The sequence below is a fragment of the Maniola jurtina genome, chromosome 6 (genome assembly GCF_905333055.1).
Source record: "Maniola jurtina chromosome 6, ilManJurt1.1, whole genome shotgun sequence".
Taxonomy (NCBI): domain Eukaryota; kingdom Metazoa; phylum Arthropoda; class Insecta; order Lepidoptera; family Nymphalidae; genus Maniola; species Maniola jurtina.
The window spans coordinates 9110314-9130319 of NC_060034.1; positions in this window are offsets into that span (position 1 = coordinate 9110314).

Sequence of the window (20006 nt, forward strand, 5' to 3'; positions counted from 1 at the left end):
TACTGCTATTGGAGCAATTAAAGTGCCATAAGCCTACTTTGTCGTATTAGTTTACAAATTGCGAAAAACCAAAGAATTTCGTGGGCAGACCCCTCGCATCCACCTTAAGTCCAAAATAAACAATATTCACAGCATAGATATGTACAGAACAGTAGGTATGAACATTTACATTAAATTGTAGTAGGTACACACAACAGGCAATTTAATTTAAAACGTGGTAGATCTTAAGTTTTACTGTAAAATTCAGGCTTTTACAGTCGCATTGCTTAGGTATGGGTTCTTATCTATCTACTACTATACTTACTAACTATACTAGTACTACTTACTAAGTATAATACAGTTTTTACGCTTTAGATACTTACCCATTTTTCGAGTGGTAGATAGCTAGATGTCTACATTAAACAAATGTAATCTTATAGGAAGAAAGCAAAAAGTAGATAGGGATGTTAAATACACAAAGTTCGCGAGAGGACCTCGTCTACCTGCCGTCGCATTTCTATCAAAACGTAAAAAAATACAAATGAGAGGGGTCCACCAAAGTTTTTGTTATCGCAGCGACACACTGCGACCTATCGCTATATGGATTTTTTGTGTCAAACCTTTATCCCACTTGCCTAATAAAGTTTATTCGCTTTAGAGACGCAAGGTTGCAACTCGATTATAGTTTGGGAATTATCATCATCAACATCCCCCCAACGCTGACTCACTGCCAATCTGCCAATCCACACTTGGCTAGCGTGGCGGGCTATGGTCAAACTGAGCACGGGTCTCCTCTCCGAATGAGAAGGGTTTGACCATACTCCACCACGCTGGATTGTGGATTAGTAAACTGCCAATTAAATGCCAAACACAAACTGGGTAGGTATATAAAGTGACGGACGCGTTCAGACTTCGGACCGACAGACGAACGGTCTTCCAGCTTTTCTGAAAAATTGCTTTTGTTTCTGATGAATGTTAGCAGTCACCATGTGGCTTGTACTGACGCTACGTTTTCTGGTGTGGGGTCTCATGCCAGCACCTTGGGATCCCAACGCATGTTCTTTGAGCTAAGCCATGCCCATTGCTAATTAACTTTTGCAATTCGTTATCGTCACCCTGCTGGTCGTGTTTGTAAAGTGTCTGTAGATACCAATAAATATTTTTCATTCTTATAAGTTTTATGCCATCGTCATTATCATAAAGATTATGATCGATTTTTGTGTTCATTACATCGAATATGAGTTGCATTAGTGTTCCTCTGAACCTAAAATTGCATAATTATTATTATAGCAACAGAGCTTCGGATACAGGTGCCGCTGTGACTTGTGCATTCTTTGTGCGGAGTTGTCTATTGACACCAACCATGGATAATGTCCGTGCCTGTAATTTTTAAAAAATGGTCAAGTGCGAGTCAGACTCGTACACGAAGGGTTCCGTACCCCCGTAATTTCCCTTCTTTTTAATTTTTCTTTCCTTTTAATTTTTTTTCATATTCACCCTTCGGGTACGAAACCTTAAAAACAGATGGTTTATATAGATCTTAAAATCTAACGCGGAATTTAAAAATATTCAATTCAACTCATTGAATTGCATCGTTCCAAAGTTACTTACATGCACTCCTCCATACCTACCTACTCATTCTTTATCTGAATAGAGAACATTAATAATATAATTAACAGTAGTGTGGGAATATTTCTTTTGTCTTCACAAAAGAAACAATATATTATACGCTATAATTCGGACAGGTCCGTTATGTCTGCAAAAAACGAAAACTTTTTCTAAAAAAGGTTCGCATATCTGCGATTCCCTTTTTTACAAAAGTTTTTTCACCGTTATCAAAGTTCGGTGGGCCCAGTAGGGGTGATTTAGAAATATAATAAGATTAGCTGATTTTTAGGGTTCCATAACTCAAAAGGAAAAACGGAACTCTTATAGGATCACTTTGTTGTCTGTCTGTCTGTCCTGTCCGTCCGTCCGTCCGTCGTGTATGTCAAGAAAACCTATAGGGTACTTATCGTTGACCTAGAATCATGAAATTTGGCAGGTAGGTAGGTCTTATAGCACAAGTAAAGGAATAAATCTAAAAACCGTGAATTTGTGGTTACATCACAGAAAAAAAAAATTAAAATGTTTAAAACACATTTTTTTTTCAAAGTAAGAAACGATACCAAGTGGGGTATCATAATATGAGAGGGCTTTACCTGTACATTCTAAAACAGATTTTTATTTATTTTTAAGCATGATAGTTTTTGATTTATCGTGCAAAATATCGGAAAAATACCCGAGTACGGAACCCTCGGTGCGCGAGTCTGACTCGCACTTGGCTGGTTTTTTTTATTACTAAAATGCTAGAAAGTTTTAGCATGTCACGATTCAGGTAGGTAACGTTAACTTTAATATGCTATGATCAAAGTAGTCAAAGCTTTTACAGTAGGTAGGTATGTACCAATCTAGCAGGTCCTTGTGATCATATGAATTTCAATCAAAAACAGCACAAACCTTTTTGTCCGAATCCGATATGCTATTTGATCTGAAAGTGCTACGCAACTATACCTTCTCTCAGGTTTCCCTAAAGTTTCGCTAGAATTTTATTTTAATTATACCTACCTACTTACTTAGTAACTCTTAGTTTATGTAGGTTTTATATATTATAATTATTATGTACCTACATAGGTAACTGGACGAATTACGAGGGACAGGATTTTTGGGCTATAATACGAAAATTATTTTACATTTCAGGTCAACACTACGAAAATTGTGTGCAAAAACTTAGTGGAAAACTTGTTGACCCCTGATTTGGTTCGTGAGATAATGTGGTCTGCGACCTGCGAACTATGCCCGAAAGCCTTATCAACTAAAACACGAACATTTTTATATTAGCCACTTTTTCTTGGTTTATGTTTTTACGTGGAACGATAAAGTAGGTACCTACCCTGTGTATGAATTGTACTTACCAAATTTGTACATAATAATATTTAGGTATATCAATTTACTCTTATTAAGTAAGTACTTTTTATACCTTTGTAAGTTTTCGTTTATTTTCTCTCTAAGTAAATAATAATATTTAATCTATATTTAAGGCTAGCATTTGTTCACGACGCGGACGTGACTGCGTCCGCATGGATTTAGGAATTTCTAATCGGGAACTCTTTATATGTTTTTCGAGCAAAAAATCATCTACAATTTACATCACTCTTTGCACGCATATAGGTAGGTTACCTATATGCGTAGTCGTCTACCCACCTGTGAAAATTCTCTCAAAATCAGATAGATCAATAGTTTTTTTTAATGAGTTTGGGACTTGGGTAAATAACCTTTTATTAAAGAGTAGCTAAGTAATTAAGTACATACCTATCTATTACGAAACAAAGAGACACTTTAATTTTATTTATTTGTACCTATATTAGGTAGATAAATATAGTTAATAGGTACATAGCAAACATCTACTTGCTCGCTCTGTAGGACTGAAAATCCTAGCAAGTGGCATAGTAATATTATTACAATACCAATATTAAGATTTCTCGCTGGTTGTAGACCAAGGAGAACCGATCCTTCTACGGAGGAAGATATTCCGGACCAGTGACAGTGGTAGATTCAAATGACGATTCCAAAGCATTTGTAAACGTTTACTTGAATAAAAAATCTTTTTAGTAATTTCTATTTATTTTGACTAGGAAGGATACAAACCAAACTTTATTTTATTTTAATTGGTAAATACGTTAGGTATGTTATAATATTCATACGAGAAATAACTTCCTCGAAATTTGGAAGGTGCAAGCAAGCAATAGCGAACAATTGTCACTAATGCAGGGCTCAATTTATTTACGAGACAGCAGCTAGGGGCGAACTCGAACATAGTCACTCATGAAAGATAGAATAGCAACACATAAAAATATTTTTTTTGTATCTCATTTTCGGTGGCTAAAGCGGCGACAGCATAGTGGTTAAGAAGTTGGCCTCTTATTCAAGATGTCCGGGGTTCGATCTCGAGCACGCACCTTTAGCTTTTCGTGGTTATATGCGCTTAAAAAGCCATTAAATATCCCTTTTTTAAAGGAAAACTTCATGAGAAAATTTGCATGCCTGAGATTCATCTGTTAGGTTTTCAAAGATGTGTGAAGTCTGCCAATCCACATTCGTATCCGCATTCGAAATGTACCTACTGAACTAGCGACATTATAGTAAACGATGTCTAAATGAGACATCAAACAGTAAATATACGTAGAATATTAAATAAATTGACCACAGCAGATTTAGATTATAATAGATACAATGGCCACATTAGCGCGTACGTGGCTGATTACAATTATGCATCAAGGCGGATCATCACCCTGAAGGGTTATTCTGAAGGTTGGCGTGCGAGCGGAAGGCGCGTTAAGGTTCTCCAAGGTTTTCCCTGTTCGCACGCAAGAGGACATTGACTCAAGCATTGTAAACAGTTCCTTATCTCGAGCTTGCTTTGCTGCGTTGTTGCCGTTTGATGACTCGCTCACAGCTTTATCTTGAAGAAAAATGTAGTCAGCTATGTATCTAACCCTGGCTGTAAAGTATGTTCTAAAATACTAGAAAAGACGTAAAAAGCTCCTTTATTTATACCACCTGCCATTATGATTTCGTCTGCATGGATTAAGGGAATAAGGTTTTTTAAAAATCCCGTGGTAATTACTCTTTGATTGTTAGAGATAAAAATATCCTATATCTATCTGTGCCGGGGTGCTAGCTTTCTCTATCTATTATGCATAATTTCGCCAAGATCAGGTTCAACGGTTGAGCTCTGAAAAAGTAACAGACAGTAAAATAGGTAAGTAGGTAGGTAAGTTTATTAGTATATCTATGATCTGATCATGGATTCCGTAGTTCGATGAGTCCGTTTGTATGTTTGTGTACACATCACGCAAAATCACGCACTGGACCGAACGCGACGCGATTACGAATGAGTGAACAACATAGCTATGGTGAAAACAAATAAAAACATGTAAAGTTATGTTCCTGATTCCTACATAGACCAGAAGTAGATGTGCTTGCCGATTAAAAGTTATACCTACTTGTAAAAGTTTAATTGAATAAAAATATTTTGAATTTGAATAGCCCTATGCCTAGGTAGGGGAAAGTGGGGAACCACGAACACCTAAGAGGAAATTTAAATAAAACAAAGGAATAATGGCTTACACTTTCTTTCATTGCTTCTACTTATCCAGCGAACTAATTCATTTTAAATTTTTTGATAAAGAGGAAAATCTTAGATAAAATAAAAACCTTTATTGTTCGGAGACTACAACACTAGGTATGTTTATATTTTGAGACTATTTCCTTGAGTACTTTTTTACTTACTAAATTTACATTGAGGCATTGAGGAACAATGCAAAGATATGGTAAGTAATTAGAATAAATTTAATTATATATTATACATAATATTTATTTTAGTAAAATAATAATAACTATGATTTAAGAAAATTACCTAAAAATTAGGTAGGTAAGTACCTAGTAATGATTAACGAAGTTGAAAGGGCTAAAAATTGTGTGGCATTGATAAATTTTGTTGTGAAGAATATTTTAAAATTTATGTATGAATCTGTTTGAAAACAAAGTAAAGACACTAAAGATGCGTAGATTATTTATTATTAGCGCTTATTTAATACGGAAGCATGGCTGTGGCTCCGATTGTGATCTCAAGAGCAGTGTTCGCACAGCGCACTAGGTAAAGTTTCGTTGTTGATATGAGCTGAGCGGTAATTTAGAAAGCAGGTTTTTTGCTTTTACGGACAGCTGCCCACCAATCAAAATCCATTTGCAGTTGGGGTTGCTCATAATTCCACGAGTCATGTCGGGCGTCGGTTGTTTTGGTCAAAAACTGAATAGGAATCGATCAATGAATGACTTCAAAACAGGGCATCTGATATATTGTTTGTTTTGGTAGGTAGGTAGACGTAGGACCTATATAATACATTAATAAATAATGTGATCTAAGATATGATCTAGGTATCATAGAGAAAACCTACAAGCAAAATCTTAAGTTCCTATGTATGACTAGGTGTTTTATAATAGTCGACCATTTCATGAAATGGTGACATTTTCATATTCCAGGTTAGCCCGCTTCCATCTTAGACTGCATCATCACTTACCTCCAGGTGAGATTGCAATCAAGGGATAACTTATATCTGAATAAATAAAAAAATATACCTATATACCTACCTACACTGTTTGCTGACCATAAAAACATTCTAAATAAGGGTAGGACAGACAAGACTGCGTGGAGTCGGGGTGCTCCAGTAGGTATTTACTTACTTGTGACTATTTCATGAAATGCCATTGAATTATTATGTAGGTATTTAATAACGTGAAATGCCACCATTTTATGATATAGTCTGGCGCTTCATGAAGTGGACAATTTCACGATCTGGCTACGACATTACTAATTGTACCGTTTTGACAAAAATCACGAGCTCTGGATTCAATTTCAGCACAGTTTTTGATCATTTTCTTCGAAATTAGTTCAAGTTTCAAGTTCAGTGACCGAAATAATGAACTTTGGACTCAACTTCAATACAGTTTTAGGACTTTTGTTGGAAATGATTTAGAATTTGTATTCAGTGGGTAAAAAACATCCGGAATAAAGTAAAAAAAGTATTACTTTGATCAGAAGTGTACATTACACTTTTTGTACGCCAGCTTCTTAGCTTATTATTTTCGGATAAATACGGACTCATGAAAGTCTAGATTCTACAAAGGTTAATAAATAGGTAGATTGAGCTACTAACTCTACCAAGAGACCTTCCATTTTCATTGGAGGGGGAAAAATGAGGCGGCGCGGCGCGGCAGGGCTTCGCGTAGGCGCGGTGCGTCCGCGTCGCCTGCGCGGGCGTATAGTCTTTTACCTTTTTTGCCGCTTTACCCTTGCCTTACTATATCTACGCCTATGTATGGATTGTATGGCGATTGCCTTACTATAAAGCTTGGGCAGATATAACGCGTGACGGCAGCATGTCCAACGCGGCTTTTAGAATTTCGTGATGCAAGGAACTGTTAAAAGCATTCACAATTTCATACTAGTAGAGACGTAGTGCATTGCTAGACCACATGAGTAGACTGGTACTTGCTTGTTGTGTAGGTACCGCTGCCGTCGTACTTCACTGTGTGATTTAAAAAAAATGAAAATAGCGGGCAAACGAGCTGGTGGATCACCTGATGTTAGGCATTACCGCCGCTCATGAACATTTGCAACACCAGAGGAACCTCTAATCTAATGCGTGGCCGGCCTTTCAGGAATTGATGTCTATATGTACCTACTTACAGTCTATCTTCTATTTCTATGAATAACATATCAACCACCTTAACCCACTGGGTCTAAAAACATGAGATTTTACTTAAAGTTTCTTTTAAAGAAATTGTACTAAATAGGTACAACGGATTTTTCAGATATTCTACCTTGAAAAATTTGTATAATAAGTAGGTACTTAGATAATTTGATGCACTCTGTACATTTCACACGGTGATATTCTGCTGTCTCTTGTCGTCACGCTTTGTGTCTTTCCAGGCTTTTATTATCTCTCCCAAACAGGGCTCTTGCAGGTAAATGATGATCCTCGTTTTTCTTATTCTTATTTGTTTCGCTACGGGTGGAATTTGGTACGCGCTGTTCTTGCTTAGCAATGATGCTGTGTTCTTTTAAATTATCAAAGGCTTTGTTAGAATTTAGAATATTGAATAAAAAAATATATTTCCAACTCACGGGTGAAGAAAAACCCCAGTCGAAAAAAAACGTATTAAATAACTAAACTACGTAAGTATATAAAGGCTACAGCTGCTATGTATGGTACCTACCTACCTATAGGTACTATTATAGGTATCTACATATAATACTTAAGAGCGTTAACGCATGAGCCTGGTTGGCAAGTTTAGGTATTTACCCGAGGTTCTTTGTTTGTTTCCGTGAACGGACGTACCGAGTTCAGTTTAGTTTATAACAAACCGTTTTGATCCTAGACGATTTCAAACGGATTATTTTTTCAATATTTTTAAGTATGTGGTGTTAGTTTGTCGTTTTTTTAAAACAGTGATGTTTTTTAAAACAGTGTATTGTCTTTATAGATTAAGTACGAGTGAATAAAACTTATAATTGTAGTCAGTACTTAATACTAATCTTTTATATACTTGTGTAAGTATAAGAGAGTCAAGAAATTATACAAAATTCAACTTTCCTTATACATATTTACGAAAATATGGTTCCTTTATCATGCACAGTATAAATAATTACACCTACTATATTAATTTTCACATATATATTTATAAAGGCTGGTAAAATAAATGTGAAATCCGTCTAAAATTTAAACAGTCTTAAATATTTCATTTGCAATATTATCAAAAATATAATGCAATGCTACTAATACTCATAAAGACATTGAGCAATTTTTCTTATTTATGGTCCTTTACAATCTTTTCAAATTTTATTGTAAGTACTAAATCGTACTTACCGTAAGCGCAAAACAATGGACAGTACAATGAAAGGGATTAACAGGTACAAAAATGCAGATGTTACACTTGAGTAGGTATTTATTCATCAAAAATAAGTGCACTGCTACGCGAGTCAGCTAGGGATACAAAAACAAAATAAGATAAAGTTCAAAACTGAAAGTACGAAAACTCACCAACTACTTTTAAAGACTTCACCGCAGATGATTGATTATATTTGAATATGTATAAATCATTATATACATGTATTCGAAATTTTCATAGTAACTGCTATGATTTGATATTGAACTCGATCCATCTATTTCAAGTTTATTTTTTCTTGATATACATTTTTTTTTCATGTCATGTGTAGGTAATACCAATTTCGATATACTTTTTGGGTTTTGTAGGTTATATCTCTTACATTCGTTTTGATTATGATAAGTTCTTTTATGACATATGCCAATATAGCCTCTAACATACGGAATGGTAAAGCTAAGCTAAAGAGAGATCTCATTTATCAATTTAATGTGCAGTTTGGCAGTAATAAGTGAATTGATGAGTCGATAAACAAACAAACACGCAACACAACACGTGACAGGTTGTGATGGCAATCAAGGTGGGGACGCCCCGCACACCTACACAATCCCTGGGCTAATCCGGTGCGGGATAGCGCGGGTGACGTGCGGGTGTGCAGGACGTCCCCCGCCTCATACCTCGATTGCCATCTCGACCTGTCACGTACTATACATAGCTGCCGAAAACTCAGTCCTCCCTTAGTTGGATAAAGAATTGTTTTATTCAAAAATAAAACCATCATAAAGATCCACGAGGGATGACCACGTGCAAATGATAGTAATTATCCTATTGTTTCAGGTGTTATGCTAGAGTGTACAATGTATACAACCAAAATCTAAATATAAAATACCGTACTAATGCTGTAAAAGACAATAAACTAATGCTATTATGCAAATGCAAAAAAAGAAATCATAATGGAATACAAGAAACCGCGCTAATGCCATAAAAGGACGATGAATCATCAAAATTTTATTTAGCGGCTAGGACAAATAGCAAGGGTATTGGCATATAGCATTGTCAGCCGGTAATAACTGTAAAACTATAAGCCTTTAAGAATATTTAATTCTGAAAAGTTATAATTCTAGTCAATAACTAATTATACAAAATTCAACTTTCTGTTTATTTAAAAAACATGGTTTTCCTTATCACAAACAGTATAATGAAACCTTGAGTATTGAGTTTTACAAATTTATAAAAGCTTTTGAAATAAATGTGAAACCCATGTAAAATTTAAACAGTTAAAAATTAAATTTTTAGAAATTATTAAAAATATAGATCAATGCCACTGCTCTGATAGGCATTAATCTATTCTCTACCGAAATCGCGTTTTACAATCTTTTCAAATTTTGAAAATTAAATGCAGCTATTTGCTCGAGGCAATACTTATTTATTAACTAGCTGATGCCCGCAGCTTCGCCCGCGTGGATTTAGGTTTCTAAAAATCCCGTGGGAACTTTTGATTTTCCAGGACAAAAGTAGCCTATCCGTAATAGCACGTCCCCGGGATGCAACGCATTTCTGTACCACGTAAAAACATCTAAACGGATGATCCTTTAAAAATCCCGAGGGATCACCAGGATTTAGGAATGCAATTCCTTACAGCATCATATAAACACAATTTAAAAACATACAAAAAGTTTTTATCTATCTTTAAGAAAAAATAGCGAGTATTAAAAATACCTAGTATTGAGAAGTGATAGTCGCACTACAATTTCAGGTAAATCGTAAATAATCCGATAACAATTGCTAAGCAAACAAGCGTTACGTCCGTTCTCGGAGAGGCCTCGGCCGGTACTGATTTCCTAGTTCAATTTACTATTGCTCGTTGCACGGTTTTGTAGTGTGTTTCAAGATTATTTTTTGGAAAAAAATATTAATTAAATTTAGGTTTTTTTTTTCTGTATATATTGCCAATATGTTCTTCTTTAATGAGTACTTAGTTTTATTTATAAATGAAGATAAATAACCCACCTAAATGACAGTTTTATGTGTCTGTAGTTTTATGAAATTATGACTTTTTTGTTTGAATTTTTATAATGTAAAAAATGCCAAACGAAAGATTTGGTTCTGTCATCTTATTAGTTCAGGACCTTTTCTTTGGTAAATATATTTCTTTGTGAGAATCGACCAAGTAACTTTTGATGTAGTGAACGTCAAAGATGACACGAAATCCAAAATTCAGTAATAGTCTTTTGGTATTTTAGGCAATAAAAGATAAACTATGAATAAATTGCAAAATGTTTTCTGTCAATTTAATAAAACAGGAAATATTCTACAAAGTAGTATATAAATGTTTTTCATAAATGCAGTGTTTAATAAAATATAGGGGGGCAAAATAGCTTAAGAATAGCTCATACCGGTTCAACACTCTTAAGTACCTAACGAGTTAAATAAAGGTATTATTTTCACTGCATGGGTCTATCTAGCTTCTACTTAATAAGTGAATTTTTTTTTCTACCTGTTTTCTCTTAATATTTATCTATCAAACGGCCACGTTTAAGTGCGGAAACCAGGCCAAGGAGAAGAAAGTAGAAGATCTATCTATTAATGCACAAGTAGGTAGAAACCTAGGTAAGTAAGTAGTTCCAGATTTTCCTTTAAGCTCCGCACCGCATAAAGCGAACGAAACTCGACATAAAAAACTTAACATAATCAAATATCCTTTGCCTGCCGTTGTCTGCGTAAACTCACATGCCGAAACACACCACTCGTTTTTACGAATGCGTCTAAGATTCCTATAAGAAAGTCAGTTGCACGGCTAGGAAACCGACAGTGTGCATCGGGCCTCGGAATTCGGGTTCGGGGTGAATACCCTCGTGTCAGTAAAAACTATTTTCAAGGTTAGCACGGCGCAAGGAGGGGAACGTCGCGGGTCGAGGTGCAGGGCGAATTCGGCGCGCGGGCAGGCGGGGGACGCGACGCGCCGAAATGCTGATAGCCTCCGCCGCGCCCCTCCCGCAGCCCGCAGGCCCTCCGTTGTCCCTTGATGCAACTCCACCATGCGGTTTGCGATGACTTTCCAACTTTGAGTCTTTGACTTCATTGTGCAGTGATTGATTGACAAACTTGGTAGGTAGGTAGTATGTTTCTATCGAGGTAGGTAAGCCTGCGTGTGGTGCTTACCTAGGTAATAGAAATTAATTGTAGGATTAGTGCTTCTCTACCTCATATCTACAGGACCTATGTAGTTACTTATCTAAGTCGAAAAGAACCTCGGTACCAATTTCAGTTGCATATGATTTCAGATAGTTACCTACTTAGGTACCTATTCCTTTCAGAACAAAGATAAGTCTAGGTCTGCCAGCCCGTGGTGGAATGATCAAATCCTTCTCACACTGAGAGGAGGCTCGCGCTCAGTAGTGAGCCGGCGATGGCTTGATGATGATGATGATTATGATATAACTACTTAATTGTCGTATGTATTCTCCAAAACTTTATCAGATTTGTCTGTGTTCAGTCAAGTTCAGAAGAACATTGAACATGACTTCGTGCAACATTGTTATTATTCAGTAATGGTTAAGATATTGTTACGGATTCAACATCATTGTCAGGAAATCAAGTAGGTAAGTAAAAATCGTAGCTCTATAAGTTTTTCAATAAATGAAAAACTGTCAAGCCTACGCAGTGTGACTAGGTATGAAGTACTACCTAACATTTGAAGCACAGTCAAATGTAATTTTTTCAGAAGTTTCAGCTGTTTTTAACTTTTTTACCAGCGTTGGCTACGTAAATTATTCAAAACATTTTCAACGTTATCGGCGTTTGTTAATTAGGAAGAGCGCAGTAAAACTCGCAGCTTAGCCGGGTGGGTGCAAAGCCTGAAACAAACACAACGCGTGGAAGGTAAGAGCTTCACGGCAGGACGCCATAGGTAAGTAGGTTTATACTGAGTGTTCGCGTTTATGTGTAGTAGTTTAGGTTAATTTGAGGAGCTGGTGAATAGTAGGTACCAGACTAGTCCACGAAATTAAATTTTACAAGATGGCAAAAAAATGAGACCACGAAGGCCTTAATTGACTATTCTAGTTTTGTTTGAAAGCGCATTTTTTGAGGCTTTTTTATCCTACTTCGAGTAAATTCACAGCTTCACAAGCCTGCCTGAAATGTAGAATTTTTGAAAGGGGTCCTCTGTGTCATAAAAAATAATGTGCCTCTATCCTTATCCTAATACCAACCCCTATCTAAATAATCATAACATCTCGTTTTCAGCCCCAGTGGTTTGAGCTGTATGTTGCTGTGTCAGTCAATCAGTTGCTCTTGTTCTGTAGCAAGTCAAAATTCAACGCGTGAAGCAGATGGCGCGCGACGGCAAGAGCGCGACTCCAACGCACACTTCCCAGTGTGAACGATTTCATTTCCTTGCGGTTACCTATAAATTCTGGGAGCTGCGTTGGACACTTTTCCGTCCCGCCGCGCGTCCTGTTTGTTCCAGCCTTATTTAATAAGTTCCCCTTCGTGTAATTCGCTATTAGTCGACGTTTGCACTCGGCTTTTTACCTTAATGAGCTTCCCCCGTTACTTATTCGGGCCCGGCACACGCAAACAATACGCATTTTAGTGCAGTAGTTAGATATAAGCTAGCTAAATCAAAACAAAGAAGAAAAATTCACAATCAGTACCAACTTAATTTCGCTAAAATTGCGAAGTTAAACCTGCCTAAACACATTGCAGATTATATCTAATTTTAGTTTGATTTTCAGATTTTTCGGTATCTATGGATTTAGCGAATCTGCAGTAGGTACCTACATAATAATGAGTGTTTAGTGCATAGGTAATAGTTACGAGTCCTAATGTTAATCAAAATATCCGACATTTGTTTTTACGGTCGACTTTCTAGCTTCAAAGCTACACGGCATAATATTATGAAAAGCACCGGAACCGCTTTAACCGCTTTATAAAGAATGTGATGCAAAGTGCCATGCCAATTCTTTTCTCAAATGCATCATTGAACTACTACGAGTATGTAGTAGGTACTAATGAAATGCACCAATATCAGAGTGAACTACACCGATACGTTGAGTTTTAGTAAGCAAACGTTCCTGCTATGTATGAAAGGAATATTTTAATAGTTGTACAAAACTGAAATTAGTCTTATTAAATACTAGCGACCCGCCCCGGCTTCGCACGGGTGGACATTTACTTTTATTCTATGGAAAAGTGGTTATAATGGCTAAAATATAAATGTTTGGTTTATACTATCGCGGACTTTTTTGTAGGCATTATTGAGTTCTACAACTTTTCTATAGAAGTCAACCATACATCTCTAACCATTTAGGCAGCGTTCGCGAGAATCGTTAACGTACGGCAGTTTTTTCGACGCCTTACTCCACAATTTTCACTACCACGAAAAATCCTATCTATTTTCCGGGATAAAATATAGCCTATACGGATTCGGAAGAATCCCTCTAAGTAATGGTAAAAGAAATTTTGAAATCGGTCCAGTAGTTTTTGAGCCTATTCAATACAAACATACAAAAATACAAAGGTTTCCTCTTTATAATATTAATATTATAGTATAGATTTGCCAATTAAAAGGTGCTCATTAAAGCAGTCGACTTTCAGTTTCTTCGTGAAAGGCAAAACGAATTTGGGCACCACATACATAACAATTAAGTGGGCTCTACCGCTCTAGGATAGTGCGTGCAGGAGGTGCGTGCGATAGCGATCTCCCAACGAGCCCCGCTCCCCTCTCACCAAAACAACAATCTAAGTTAAGGTTGCCAAGCCAGGTGGATTTCTAGGATCGTCCTCGGAACTGTAACTCTATTTCAAAACAAATGCAATAAACCTGACGGATTTCTTTCCTTGGATTTCTACTATACCTACTGGTGATCTCTTTTCAAAACCAGAAGTCCATATTAAATACTTACTTCTTTCGGTACAAGTTCACGGGTCGTAGGTAGGTGCACGTTAATATGACTAGGTACCTATTTCACCAGAGTGCAATAAGGACAGTGGTAGAGACTTGCTTAACTTTAAACATAATAATTACTAGCTGTTGCCAGTGACTTCGACCGAAATTCCCGATAGGAACAATTTGATATTCCGGGATAAAAAATCGCCTGTCTCTGGGATGCAAGCTATCTCTGTAGACTTACCTACCAAAATTCGTCAAAATCGGATAGGCCGTGAAAGATTAGCAGACAAACAATCGCGTTTATAATATGGCATGAATATACTTACCTATATTTATATTCTCTATAGGCCGTCGTCGTGGCTATGAAGACTTTTTAATCTTGCTATACTTGGTTTATCGAATGACGAAGTCTTCTCCATTCGCTACTTCTATAAAGCCTAGCCATAGAGAATTCGTAGAGTAAATACCAATAAGAATTTTTTGTAAGTACTTAATTTTGAAAAGTCCCGGAAAAAGCGGTTTCGTATCTGGCAGTCCTATTCTAAGTATTTGAGCGGAGGGTTTTTTGCGCGAAGCCCAAGGGTGGCGGAGCGCAATCGCCCGCCACCGCACAAAAAATACTATTAAATAACTCAACAGAACCGCGGGGCGGATTGTGCGTGCTCGTGATCCAGCCGAATTAACGCCGGCGACAATGCCTTAGCCGGTTCAGCTCGAGTATTTCTACACTGTTTTTGTTGGCGTGCGTTTTGGAGATTTAATCCGTAATGAGATTACTTATTTACAGTCGAGTCTTTGGGTGTTAAGAATGAAAATGTTTTCATTATCTGGATTCGTACAAAAGAATTTGGGGAATATTATAGAACTTACAAGCCAGGTCATACCTAAGTGTCTAATCTAGAAAAGAAAACTTTTCCTTGCATATTCCTTTATCCGAATCCGCCTGGATAGCGATCACACTCCAGTCGTAACCAGCCTCAAAGCATCTTATGAGTTCCGGCTGTGGGCTGGAGAGCCAGTTCCCCACTTCCAATCCCCTGGAATGGTACATTGCCTGCGGCCATTGGGTCCATTAACCTAGAGACTACCAATGCTGCATCATTCATCAAATTCTTGAAAAGCCGAGGTTGCATTGGAGGTCCTTCTGGTGGTGAAAAAGGTGCGGTGGTCGTTTGCTCGTTATTTTTATTTAAAAAAAAAGAGTTTTTAGCACAATAAGACACTGAGGACTGAGTTTAGATAAGTAAGTACCATCTCAATGAAATAAACACTGTACTTACTTACTACGTAGCTAATCCTTTTTAAACTATATATTCTTCTGATAGTTACTTGTTTTGTTAAGATATTTCCCGCCGTAAGTCACCGCTAATTACTCAAAGTTTTATTGGTGCCACATGGCTGAAACATCATAGATTCGGGTTTTACAGTGTTTGTACAGCAGCCGGTTATTATTACCATTCATTAAAGTTATGTTACTAAATATAGGTAAAGTTTAAAATGACTTAAATCCATAAGTAGGAACCATTGCTTGGTTATTGGTTTTACCTTCGGGTAGGTCTTGTTTGATATCGTAATATACTTACTTAGTTATAACTGGCATAAGTAGGTAATACTAGAATCTATTGATCATCATGTATTTTCGTTGGTTTGTTGGATCATATTTATCTCTTATGCAGTTAATCTTACCTACTAGGTACCTACACAAATGATTTGTAAACTTCAATAAGGCAGCTTTGTAAGTAAATCGGTAAGTAAGTACTTAGGCATCTAATCATGGGTCGGTAGGTAGAATAAACAGGATCAGCCCGGCTAGCATGGGCAATAGATAAAAATTATATCCCCCGATTATATCCACCGATGTCATAGAAATCAGTGGATATAATCGGGGATAAAATTTTTATCTACTGCCCATGCTAGCCGGGCAGATCCATGCTGGGTAAGAGCGGATTGGCAGAACATTATGGAAAACTTTCAGCGTTATTTAATTGCTTCAAACGCACATAACTAAGAAAAATTACACGTGCGTGCCTAAGATGGAACCACGGATCCCCAAACTATCACCAGCGTAGGTAGGTACCTCATCATCATCATGATTCATTGCCGGCTCACTACAGAGCACGGGTCTCCTCTCAATATGAGAAGAGTTTGGCCATAGTCTACCACGCTGGCCAAGTGCGGATTGGCAGACACCTTGGTAGGTACCAGCTTAGTTGGATTCCCCTTGTAAATTATATCTGGGTTATTGTTTAAATTTCAAAATGGCAAAATCCGAAAGCATTAAGAAATCGATAAGGTAAATTTGAATTTTTAAAAAGGGAAACAGCCCAAATCAGACTAGCATTCGTATGCAAGTCAAAGTGATTAATGATTATTATACTAGCTAAAGCAAACAAATTCGCTAAGTATGTTTTAGAAATGCATAATTGAGTGATTTATGACTCGCAACCATTAAGTAAGTAAGCGTTTGACAGGCCCCTGTTTCGAGTTGATGAAAGAATCCTGAATTTACAACATGTGTTCGGGGTCATTGCCACTAATGCCACTGCATTTGGCAATCCGATCGAGCGACATGTTATCTGCTAATGGTGTTGTTTTGACAGATGCTTTTGAGCAACAACTATTTGGTTAATCGATTAAATTCTCAAGAAGATCTTATCTATAAGTACTTAAGTTACAGTCTTTCTCAAAAAAGAATAGGTACTTATTAAAATTCATCATATCTACACTAGGGTAGATAGGTATAGACTCCTCTACAATACAGCTGTATACTCTAACTCAGCACTTGTTACCTGAATAGGTACTACGTTACGTTAATATTTTCATAAGAAAAGTCTATTTTCTATTGGTACTTAGGTGAACGTTTTGCCGTTTTGGATGACGAAATTCGGCTAAGAGGGTAGGTACCTAAATATTTCTTCTGAGGTCAACCCATCGGCGGCCCACTACTGAGCAGCTACGGGTCTTCTCTCAAATCTCAAAATGACCAGACTGTGGACGTTTATCTTATCGGTTGATGATGATGAATTAGGTGCTAAGTTTAAATTATTTTAATTAAGTAAGTAAACAAGTGATTTATAAATGGAAAAGAGATTTTGTTTTGCGGAGTGACCTTTCGTGTGTCCGGCGAGTGGCGAGCGAATCGCGCGAAAATATCGATTATTCTTATCTTATCGTTATCGCTGGCGTGTCGTGCGGTCGCTCACATAAAATAGGAATCAAACTCGCTCACGAACACCGGCAATCTTTGAACTAGGAGCACAGCGCATGCGCCGTCTAGCCGGCTGTATTGGATGCCACCAAACTCCGCCTTCAAATGAATAATTCCAACTTCGCGAGTTTCTTCATACTTAGTTCATGCTAATTTCATAACACGATGCAAGTGGCGCGATATGACCATGTCGCATTTACCTACTGAAATCTTTGGTAAATTGTATAGGTACATAGTAGGCAGGTAGGTAGGTCTTATAGCACAAGTACAGGAATAAATCTGAAAACCGCGAATTTGTGGTTACATCATTTAAAAAAAATTAAAATATGTTCCAATTTTCAAAGTAAGATTACCTGCACATTCTTAAACAGTTTTTTATTTATTTTTATGTATTACTTATAATAATTTTTGATTTATCGTTCAAAATGTTAGAGAAAATACCCGAGTACGGAACCCTCACTGCGCGAGTTTGACTCGCACTTGGCCGGTTTTTTTTATTTTATAGACTAGCGAGCGCTTGGCTGCAATTAGTCTGCTGGCAAGTGATGATGCAGTTTAAGATGAAGCGCGCTTGCCTAGAAGATGCCTATGTACTTTTGATTTGAAGGTACTCATTTTAAATTGGAGGAAAAAATATGATCTATCTACTTTTTTGCATCTACTGTTCTAGTCCAGTTAGTTTCTACAATCTGCATTGAAGAAAGTCGCTCCGAGCGAGGCCTACCTAATTAGCGCATTAGTATCGCACCAATGTTCTTGGAGAGAATTAATTATAATACTTATGTATTCGTTAGCATGTGAAAGCATTTATTTAAACTAGTTTGCGGCACATTCCACCTGCTATATAATCCGCGCTGTTTCGCAACTGTACATACCGGTATCTATGTCATAGTGTTGGAGCGTGACAACGGTATATCTCGGCTACGGGAGAGAAAAGGACGTAAGATGAAGACCGGACTTCGCAAGAGGACGGAGGGGCACAGCACTCAGTACCTACCTACTTTTTGTTATCTGTTCGCGAATATTCTTGCGCAACGTACAACGGGGAAAATAGGTTTCTATTATCATTGAAAACATGCCCGATATTGCAACACTTATGACCCCAATTCGAACCAATGTCCTTACCCAAAGGGCTTATCGACATGCCCTATCTGTCCAATAAAAAACAGTATTCTTTTGAGCGCTATGATTCGACTTCTTATTAAATAGCTATAACTATGATTAAATTCGCGCCTGATAGGTCTACTGTAAGCGGCGGGGAAAATATTGAAATTTCATGAGATTCAGCGACTTTTTTTGGATTTTCAGGGTCGCTTTTATTATTTAGAGTGACAAGACACCACTATTGAATATTTTTAATGAAGCTACTTGCAAAATTAAGCCTTTCGACAATACCTAAGCTATGTATATAGCATATAAATGGATATAGATATACCTACTTTATGGAAATACCTATCCGTTCGTCGTAGCATGCGTAGAGTCAACCTACTAGATGGTTTTTTGGAAGAGTCACCTATGTAGCTGTAATGAATGGGTCATTGCCTGTACTTGGGTAGGTCCTACCTACTTGGTTCGAGATACTTAGATGCACGCAGTAGTATGCAGGTCATATAGGCACATAACACTGCTTACCCTAGTTGAAATGGCTTAATGCTCCTTTTCATAATTATTTATCATTAACTACCTATGTAATAGACTCGAACCCTATGCACGCTACTAGATGCAGATGTAGGTATCTACTTAGGTATTTTTTTCTGTTGAAGTAAGCAGCTGATTTAGACAATACCTCTAAAAGCCAATATAACAACAAAATAAGAAGTAGATAATACCTAAAGCTACATGAACATGCCAAGATTCGTCAGTCAAGAGTGCATAGACATTTTTTATTAGGCAAGCACGCTCCACCTTAGGCTGCATCATCACTTGGTAACAGGTTTGATTGCAGCTAAGCGTTAGTCGATAAATTTGAAAAAAGAATGTTCCACGTCGTCGTTATCAGTACGACAAGCATGGGCCCTCACGTCCGCGACGGCTTGACGTAAACACGTTGTGGTTACGAAAGCGCGCGAACCAGAAGCGGCTGGATTCGCGCTCCATAACTACGGTCGTGCCACCGCGCCAACATGGCGGCCACACGTCAACCAAGTCAATGGCCTCCAGCCTGCGCTTGCGCAACTACACGCGCGAATCTCAACAGCAAAACAAAGTCTTTTCTACGCATGTGTGCTGTCAACACAGGTACACCTACAAGCTTACGTTGTTTGTTTCATTTCTGCGTGTTGCGACTGCGCCTGTGTTAGTGAAGGGCTTCGGCATTGCTGATTAATTTAATATTAATAGTATTGGTGAAGGATTTCCTGTACTTGCATACCTAAAAGATAACGATAATTTAACACAAATTAATAAGTCTCAATGTTAAACTCTGTTGCTCAACGT